General features: G+C 34.2%; 1 long non-coding RNA gene across 1 annotated transcript; it reads right to left on the bottom strand.

Annotated features, from left to right (window-relative positions):
• Positions 1-2,205: 2,205 nt before the first annotated feature.
• Positions 2,206-10,198, bottom strand: LOC143226243 (uncharacterized). Its single transcript, XR_013014428.1, has 2 exons — positions 6,342-10,198; positions 2,206-2,701 (listed from the first exon to the last, which is right to left on the bottom strand). It is a non-coding gene; the product is annotated as an uncharacterized LOC143226243 (long non-coding RNA).
• Positions 10,199-10,205: the final 7 nt, after the last annotated feature.

The following is a 10,205-nucleotide window of genomic DNA, read 5'->3' as shown; positions in this document are numbered from 1 at the left end:
CAACTTTGGTGAATATTCTAGAAACTCACACAATAAACTATATAAACCAACATGCCAAGAGCAGGAAGAATATTATTAGTCAGTTAAAGTCCAGTGTGATATAGGCCTCAGAAGCTATTATTGTGATTAACACCAACTAATCCATAAAACTACAAAATTAAGGAGACCAGGTACAGCAGTAGATTTTGTTGGACCTGTAAAGCAGAAAAAAGAACATTTTATATTTGAACGATTCTAGGCCCTGTTTATACACCCCCTTTCAGCTTGTAAGCCCCATTTTACTTTTAAAAGATGCTGTCATATAGTAATCATAAGGTGGCGTGTTATACTTACCGTCAAAATCATGGACCGCTTAGTGATAAATTTCATAGCTTCCTTTATTAGTGTCAAAATCTAATGTTTGTAAAATATCTGTAACATCCCTAAACTGAAGAACATACAAATCATTTGGTTCTATGAACGTAAATTTTACAGCCGTCATTTTTCCACACCAATGATTCTCTGATAAACATTGTTTTTATTGGTTTTTCAAGATTTTGAAATAATATCTGTATTGATAAAACCCGAGATGGTATAGTTTGACTTTAATCTATAATTTATACCTCTTACATCAGCCCACCGATTTGAAAAATGCATAGGGTGACACGAAACAGTTTTTTCAGGAAGATGTAGATAACACACTATCTATCCTCTGGTGTCACTTCATAGAACTTACATTCACTATCAAATTCTTCTTCTTTATCTGAATTCGGTCCATGTTTTGGATCAGAGAGAGACAGATTTAGTGAAGACCTCTTCCTCCTTCTCTGGAACTGCTATTTTATCTGCACTGCTTCTAAATCTTGAGTAATTAATTAGCATTGTTACTTTTTTGTTGTATTACTTACAGTATATTAAATTTCGTCTATTGTCTGCTGTTTTAATTAACATAACATTTTCATGGAGTAATATTAATTCATATGGTTTTATAGCTTCTCTTTTTTTATGATCCAACTGGCAGTCATATACAAACAAACGCATAATACTATTTTTTCACACAAAACTTTTAAAATAGAGCTACGTTTGTATCTGACTCTTTTAGCCTAGCACTGTACTGAATTTTAAGTTTTGTATTTGTGACGTTCAGAGTGGAAAGGTACTTAGGGCTAAGTTCATCATGTATTATGTAACTCTTTAGTTTGCTTACCAGTTCATTTGTATTGATATGTTTTTATAATATTGAAGCAAGTTATCCAGAGGTCTGTTTAATAGAATTGGCATGTTTCAATAGTTGTGAAGAAATATTTAGTTTGTTGATCGTGGAACTGCATATGCTTTTGTTAAAATACAATGTTGTATTTGCTGTAGTTTGTTGATGTGTGTTTTTGACATATTTATCCACGTTATACAAACATATTCTACGGCTGGTTTTATGTATGTTCTGTTAAGCTTTAATATGTTTCCTATTGAAACTTCTTGTTTGATCATTCAAATTCCTAATGTAACTCGCTATTTTCCAAATTCTGGTTTTTCTGCTATTAATGTGTGGTATCTCGTTTAATTTTGAGTCAAAGTAATCCCTAAGAATTTTGCTGATATTGTTACCTGTAAGAGTCATGTCTAGATGTAACTGTAATATTAATTTGGTTTCCTTTCTTACAATTTTGTAAATAATATGGCTTGTATTTTGTACGTATTTATTGTAATTCTCCACTTCTGCAGTGAAAATTCTAGATTGTTTAGTAATGGTGGTTTGTTGTTGTTATTGGTTTGTCGGCACTCTTCCAGCTTTCAAAATCACCTGTCAACTGTGAGAGAAAAGTGTAGTTTGGGTCTTTGAGAGGCTTTTTGCTGACACGCCCCCCTATCAAAACGCTCCTAGTAATACAACTCCTACTAATATTATATCTTTGTTAACATGAAGATAACCAAAGAATGTCGAAATGTTGTTTTGTGCTTTATTAGTAAAGTGTTAATATCCACACCAACTGTCCTGAGACACGTTTTTACTTCAAGTGGGTTTCTCGTCATCACGAATTAAACCTTCTGATACTGCCTTCTGGTAACAGTTTATGAAACAATGACTCACATGACCTGCTAGACTCCCTGATTTATAAGTTTCGACAAGTTAATGACTTAAGTGGTTAGAGAAAAGTTTTTTTACTTCATTACATAATAAACAAGGATATGTTTGACTTGATATGAACGTCAGGCAGATTGGTATTAAGGATAAAAAGAAAAGATACTTTATAAGCGCAAAACACTATTACACAGAATTTCATATCAGTCAATGTTTACAAATACATATATTTGAAGATTTTCTAAAGTTTGACACAGGAAGTTTATGTCTACTTTTCAACTTTCAAAATTATAGATAGTAAATGTAAAACTAAATTTCAAGATTAACAAATCTGTAGCAGAAAAAGGCAGAAATAAATTGATTTTTTAATACATAATTAAACCGAACGTGACATAATTTTAACAGGTAATACAAAAAGCAACTAAAGATATAATATGTAAATGAAGTTCAGAACTGGGATTATTTTGCTGAAATTAGAATATAATATTAATTAAACTTTAACCTTTGAGATGACCTCATGAGTGTTACTGGAGTTGTTTGTTGATTTGTAGTTAAACACAAAGCTACAGAGTGGGATATCCGTGCTGTGTCCATCAACCTTATATTAAGTGATCGAAAACATGCTGCTGAGTTACTAGGTGGCTAATTGAAGAAACAGTGAAAGGAAATCAAGAAGAAATAAAATAAAAATAGTAGAACGAGGTAGAAAATTAAAATATTATAGAAAGAAGTAAAATAGAAATAGTAAATTATATTAATGAGCAAGAAAAGTCAAATATCGGGAAGAAAAGTGTTTCAAAATTAACAGGTTTAATACTAATATTGTGTTACAAGTGTAATTGTAATCAGTTTTTTGACAGCTTTTGGAAGTCGAACACGACATAAAATATGTCGGTATGTATGGACATATTTTGGGGTTTGATTCAGCTAGAACAGTTATACTGAAACCATATCTTACAGTTACAAAGCCACAGTAGTGCTTTAACAACAGAACTTTAAAACATTAATTCTAGCAATAAAAATCTGAGGAACGCATATATCTAGTTGTAAAATAAGATGAATACTTTAAAAGACGCGTTCAGAAATGGTTCCAGTATTTAATTCCATCTTGATATGTATTGATTTATTCATTCAACTTTCAGGCCCGGCATGGCCAAGTGTGTTAAGACGAATAGTGGTATTGACCATCATATTATAACACCCCCACGGCTGAAAGAGCGAGTTGTTAGATGTGACTGAGATTCGAACCCGCGACCCTCAGCTCACGAGTCGAGTGCCTTAACTACCTGGCTGTCATTTGGAGGGAAGGAAAACAAAAAAATTCAGAGAAGGGTGTGGATGATAAAAAGGTTATTGTGATTCATTGACAACACGTAGGTAAAATGGGAGAAAAGAATCAGCTTATGCTACCCGAGAGAACAGATGAGGGACACAACTGGCAGAACAGGCGATATAAAGGGGTTAGCAGTTATAACGTTTTTTGCCTTGCATATATACTAGGTGTAAAAATAGAGGCAGAGAAAAGCTTAGCATAGGAAATGAGTGTAGAAGCAGTTACAATGGTAGATGTATAACAAATAAAATTGATGACTTCAGGAAAGTGCATGGTTGGAATAGAGAAATTTGATATGAGACAACTGAAAAATGGTTTTCATGACACAAAATCTTTGAAATATAGGGTTACAGGCTATTTAATAGGAATAGAGTACAAAAGAGGGGGAGGGGTGGCATTATATGTAATATCTGATTTAGATCCTGTAGAGATTGAGGATATCCAAGACAATACCAAGGAGATTGAATTAATCAGGATTTTTATTAATCATTATAAAGCGAAAAAAAACTTAGCGAGAATCTGTTATAGACCATTAAATGATACTTGAGAAATTAGTGAGAAACTTTCATTGAAATTAAGATTTCAACTGTGAACTCTACAACATGGTTTTGTTAAAATATACATATTTATATATAAATATATTAAATATTCGGAAATTCTCTTGAAAATAAGTAGCTAATTAAATATTGATATGTATCAAATTTATGATATTTGCTAACAAGATTGATAAAAACATTTTTCTGTCCCAAAACCAATATATTTTGTTTGTTTATTTGTTTTGAATTAAGCCCAAAGCTACACAATGAACTATCTGTGCTCTGCTAACTAGAGGTATCAAAATCGGGTTTTTAGCGTTGTAATTCCGCAGGCATACCGCTGAGCCACTGGAGAGCGTAATTATAAGAATTGTGATACTTTTATATAATTTGTTTCCTCACGTAAAGTGTTAACCATCTTTGATCTGTAACTACAGGAAAGGCAGTTATTTAATAGTACTCACCGCCAACTCTTTAGCTACTCTAATCGAATAGAAATATTTGGTAACTTTTATAACGCATACAGGGCACGTTTTTGTGATAAATAAGAGTTAACATAAAAAGAATGTGGTTTGTGTAATTAGTTCGATGTTTCACAAAAATCAATGAAAGTAGGTCAGGTGGCCCCGCAAGAACAAAGATTAGGAAATTATTACACGGATTTCGTCATATAAATTAATTAGAAGTGTGCAGTTTGTAGTAGTGATGTATATTAGATAATGTACATTTCCTATCCCCCCGAGACCTGGCATGGCCTAGCGCGTTAACACGTGCGATTCGTAATCTGAGGGTCGCGGGTTTGCGCCCCGAGTCGCGCCAAAACATGCTCGCCCTCCCAGCCGAGGGGGCGTTATAATGTGACGTTCAATCCCACTATTCGTTGGTAAAAGAGTAGCCCAAGAGTTGGCGGTGGGTGGTGATGACTAGCTGCTTTCCCTCTAGTCTTACACTGCTAAATTAGGGACGGCTAGCACAGATAGTCCTCGTATAGTTTATCTCGAAATTCAAGACAAACCAAACCAATAGTTCTAAATTGGGGATGATGGCAGAAAGCATTTGTACCTTTGTTAAAAATATATATTCCCTAATGCATTGTTACGCGAAAATTCTGAAATGTGTGAACAACGTTAATGAAAGTAAATAAAAAATAGTAAATTATGTATTCTATCTTATTAATGTTAAGAATAAATAACAAATCTCTTCAGCTGTATAAGAATCTATATAAATTCGCTGGATCTAAAATTAACTTTCCTTCTCAAACCTCTTTCTTACTGTATCTTGCAGTTGTTAGCTCCACTGAAAAGTATTGCTATTTTACAAACACTTTTATTCACTTGACGTGAGTTCTCCTTTAGGGCTCTACGGCTAGTGAGTACATAATATAAATATAGAAATTCTAATTTATAATTTTCCTCTAATTGAAGTGCATTTTATGGAATTATACGATTAATCGCTGTAAAGTGGGCTGTAGTTATCTTTCGGGATGGGAGAGAGCGTCGTTGGTCGTTTCGTCACATATAAAATTGTAGACTGACAATTTATGATCCGAACATTAGCCCGGCATGACCAGGTGGGTTAAGGCGTGCGATTCGTAATCTGAGGGACGCGGGCTCGTATCCCCGTCGCGCCAAACATGCTCGCCCCTTTTAGCCGTGGGGGCGTTATAATGTGACGGTCAATCCCACTATTCGTTGATAAAAGAATAGCACAAGAGTTGGCGATGAGTGATGATAACTAGCTGTCTTCCCTCTGGTCTTACACTGCTAAATTAGGGACGGCTAGCGCAGATATCCCTCGAAAAGCTTTACGCGAAATTCAAAACAAACATTCAAATATTATTGTTTCAGTCTGTTGGTAATACATAATTACATTAATTTGAAAGGTTAATTGCTAAACAGAAATGGTCTGGGGGCGAATTTTCTAATTTGAAATTTAGAAGAAAAAAATCACTGGTTATTTCCTAATGTTGAAACATGGCGATTGTTGGAGCATTAATATTAGCTCTTCTTTTCTTAAATGACGAAATAATATATTTCTGAGACGTTTTTAGGTTTTATTGTGTAACTTCTAGTTCACGATTTAGTTTTCACATATTTTATTCTTCGCACGCAGTTTTCTGTAATTTAATGTATTCACATTTGCTACGGAATTTTTGCTCAATTTCAGAATGTACAAGTTTTTTTCATGATTAACTGGAGTGTCACTACATTAGTTAACTGGACTACTTTCTATCTATGGCATTTTGGTAAGGTAACTGTTATTTGTTTTAATAAACAAAAAAAATAGCAAAGCTGCTGACAATTTGACAACTGGGAGGTTAGACATCATCACAGTAGAGCAGAATCATCAAAAATTGTTTGTTCTCAAAGATGGTAAAAGAAATCTCACTCATGAAAGGGAATATTGAACTTACGGTTATGAACTCTCTTGGATACCGATTTTGCAATGTAAAACGGTGTTCTGTACATCGCTGGAGGAGGTTCGACGAGAAGAAATAAAACACTTCTTTTAAATGCGCCTCCGGTGGGTCAGCGGCATGTCTGCAGACTTACAACGCTAAAACCCGGGTTTCGATACCCGTGGTGGGCAGAGCACAGATATCCTATTGTGTAGCTTTGTGCTTATTACAAAACAAAATCTTTTAAATGCAACTGATATTGAGAAAAGTGGTAGATGCTCTTCGAACGATAGAAAACCTTGAGTGTTCTAGAATATTGTCAAATTCAAGATGTACCAAACTGTCTGTTCAAAAATAACTAAAAAGACACCTAATGTCCAGTATATGACAACAGAATCTAAAGAAAATATACTTTGCTGTAGCTTGGTGCTGATTTTTGTGATACAAAGAGCGATATGATGACGTTCAAAGGGTATCAAGGAGAAGATCAACTCCTGGTGAAGGGTGGGGCAGGTGAAAGCTGTCTCTCAAGTGGTTTGATGACTTTTTTTGTCACTGTTTTACACGTACTGGACGTGGTAAACATGAATCCAGAACAAGTTGAATTTTTCTACGTGGTATTCTTGAAATTATTACACTTCTTTCACGGACGTGATCCTCTCAATGTATGAAGAACTCTGGGTTTCAGGATATTTTTCAACATTCGTCAGCGATTAAAAAATGTGTAGCGGTTTCCTCAGTGTTCTTCACTCGTGTGAATAAATCGAAATTATTTACTAAAATTATTTGAAATAAGAGTCGGATTTAAAAGTAATACAAAATCTTAACACTCCGTTATACAAAACGTCAAACTGACATAATATCTCGCGCCCGAGTCGCGCCAAACATGCTCGCCCTCCCAGCCGTGGGGGCGTTATAATATAACGATCAATCCCACTTTTCGTTGGTGAAAAAGTAGCCCAAGAGTTGGCGGTGGGTGGTGATGACTAGCTGCCTTCCCTCTAGTCTTACACTGCTAAATTAGGGACGGCTAGCACAGATAGCCCTCGAGTAGCTTTGTGCGAAATTCCAACAACAAACAAACAAACAGACATAATATCACATAACGTTTCACCAAGTTAACTTATAAAGATGTTGTGACAATAATTTTACTCAGCGTATCCGATAATAAGGAATTCTTTTAAAAAAACAACCCTTATGTTGCACAAATTATTTGTAATTATGCCAAACAAAATCAAATTATATAAAGATAAATAATATTTCATAAATAGTGAGAAATAAGAAACAAGATATTTATTAATAACAAAATATTTAATTTCTCGCAGAACTTACTCGCTTCGCTTCTTCTTTGTGGGTATTTGGGTATGTTTAATTTTTAAATACCCAGGACGGTCAGGTGCACAGGACCTCTTCCTCCATTCCTAGTTTTCATGTCGGCTACTTGTAGGAATTTGTTGTTGTTGTAGATTTTGGGCCAGAGTATTCCACAATACTCCAACCTTCTCAGAGCAATGTCCATGTCTTGTGTTGCCCTTTTTTTCTTCCTTTATCCACTTTTTTTACTTCTATTCCATTTTTATTTATATTTCTACTCGTTTTTTTCACTTATATATATATATATATATTTCCCTTTTTTCATATATATTTAAAGGAAAAATTAAAATAATAATAAAGAAAAAGAAGAAAGGAAAGAAGAGAAAAAATGAATAAAAAGCATAAAAAATAAAACTAGTTTTAAGTGTTTAGTGTATGGAAGCCAGCTTGATTTATATTTCTTAAATATGTATTTATAGGAGAGAGGTACTTAGGACTATGTTCATCATGTACGTAGTATCTGTCGAGATCACACATTAAAACATTTTTATGCCAATTTTTATTAAAATAGTTTAGTGCATGATGCAAGAGTCTTTCACATATTGGCTCAACGTTTGCATACTTGTGCATGAAGTACTTGTGCGTGGTACTTTATAGGCTGAACTTGAGATTGAATTTTGTATTTTTTTGTACTTTCTGTAATTGTTTTTGTTATGATTATCCAGGCAGATGTGTATTCTATTATAGGTCTAATGTTTGTTTTGTAAATGTTTATTATATTATCAGGTAATGTACCTTGATTTTTACCTGAAAGACTTCCATAATTTGCTCTTTTACAGATTCTGATCAGGATATTGTTTGTGTGCTGTATCCACGTTAATTTGGTATCATAAGTTAATCCCAAAAATTTAGCAGAAGTAGCAGTCTGTAAGTGATCCATTCATGTATAACTTTGGTGGATTTTTAATTCTTTTTTCAGTTTATTTAATCTGCTGAATAATATTACTTGGGTTGTTGGAATATTTATTTTTATTCCATATGTGTGGCAGAATTATTCAAAATTATTCAGGACTGGTTGGAGGTTTGTTGCTGCTATTGAAGAAGTGGGGGCACTTTTCCATACCACTACACATCGTCAGCAAATTGTGATGCAAAACATAAATTTAGGTCCGATAGAGGCATATTATTCACATACATGATAAATAATATTGGGCTAACTTCCTTTCCCTGTGGGACTCCTGCCTCAAATGAAAACGGCCGTGAATGGGGCCCACTCGCTAATTTTACACAAACTTCCACGTAAAGTAGATAGCCGGCGAATAATTAATTCCCTAGGGTAAATCCATTTTCGTTAGCTGCTGGCGTAATCCGTTATGCCAGACCGTGTCAAATGCTTTCTCAATGTCAAGAAAGCAAGCTACAGTACATTCGTTTTTGTTAAAACTGTCTGTAATTGGTTCTGTTAATCTGATCAGGTGGTCTGTAGTTTGTCTTATTTTCTAAATCCGTTTTGAATTTCGGGTAATTTTGAACTTAATTCTAAGTATATAGATAGTCAGTTACTAATTATTCTTTCTAAAATTTTGCCGATGCAACTGGTTAGGATAATTGGGCGGTAATTATTTGGTTTCTTTGCTTCTTTCTGGAACATTAATATTACTGCTTCCTTCCAAGAAACAGAGATATATCCGGCTAATAATGATAAATTGAATAAGGCTGTTAGGTGTTCATATAATTTCTGAGTACCATGTTTTAGAACAGCTTGTATACCATCTTCTCCAGGAGATTTGTTTTTTGTGTCTTTGATAGCTGTTAGTATTTCCGTTACTGTTATATCTTTTATTAAACTAGCTCAATAGACCAGAAGGTTTCCTTTTGAATTTCGCGCAAAGCTACACGAGGACTATCTGCGCTAGCCATCCCTATTTCAGCAGTGTAAAACAAGAGAGAAGACAGCTAGTCATCACCATCCACCATAAAATGTTGGGCTACTCTTTTACCAACGAATAATGGGATTGATTGTAACTTTATAATGTCCCTACGGCTGAAAGGGCGAGCATGTTTGGTGTGATAGGGATTTGAACCAGCGACCTTCAGATTGCAAGTCGATCACCTGAACCTCCTGGCCATACCAGAGGGAGGGTGACTTAACAACGTCACTCACCCTCAACTCTGGAAATATTCTTTTATCAACATTGACCGAATATAAACTAAGAGTTAACATGAGTCTATGATGACAATCCAATAAGTAAGGTTTATATATATGTGTGATGTCGGTGTGCAATAGTTTTCGAGATGTGTTATTTGTGCAAGTGTACATGAAGTTGAGCCTGAAATTAAATGTAGCCTGTAAGGACAGTTTTCATTTGATAAAGAAATGAATTAATTTGATATCGTTCCATTGCTGGGACATAGTTTGGACATTTAAAGAAACATAACAGATGAAATACTTCTGAAGATTAAAACATGAATTTAAAAAAAGGCAAAGTCTTTAATAATAATATATTCAGAATTTTCATTTTATCTTTGTTACACGAACTGGGAACTTCTTATTCAAACTAAAAA

This window comes from Tachypleus tridentatus, chromosome 9, assembly GCF_004210375.1.
Source record: "Tachypleus tridentatus isolate NWPU-2018 chromosome 9, ASM421037v1, whole genome shotgun sequence".
NCBI lineage: Eukaryota > Metazoa > Arthropoda > Merostomata > Xiphosura > Limulidae > Tachypleus > Tachypleus tridentatus.
The sequence above is the reverse complement of the archived record's forward strand: the minus strand, read 5'-3'. Positions and strand labels throughout refer to the sequence as shown.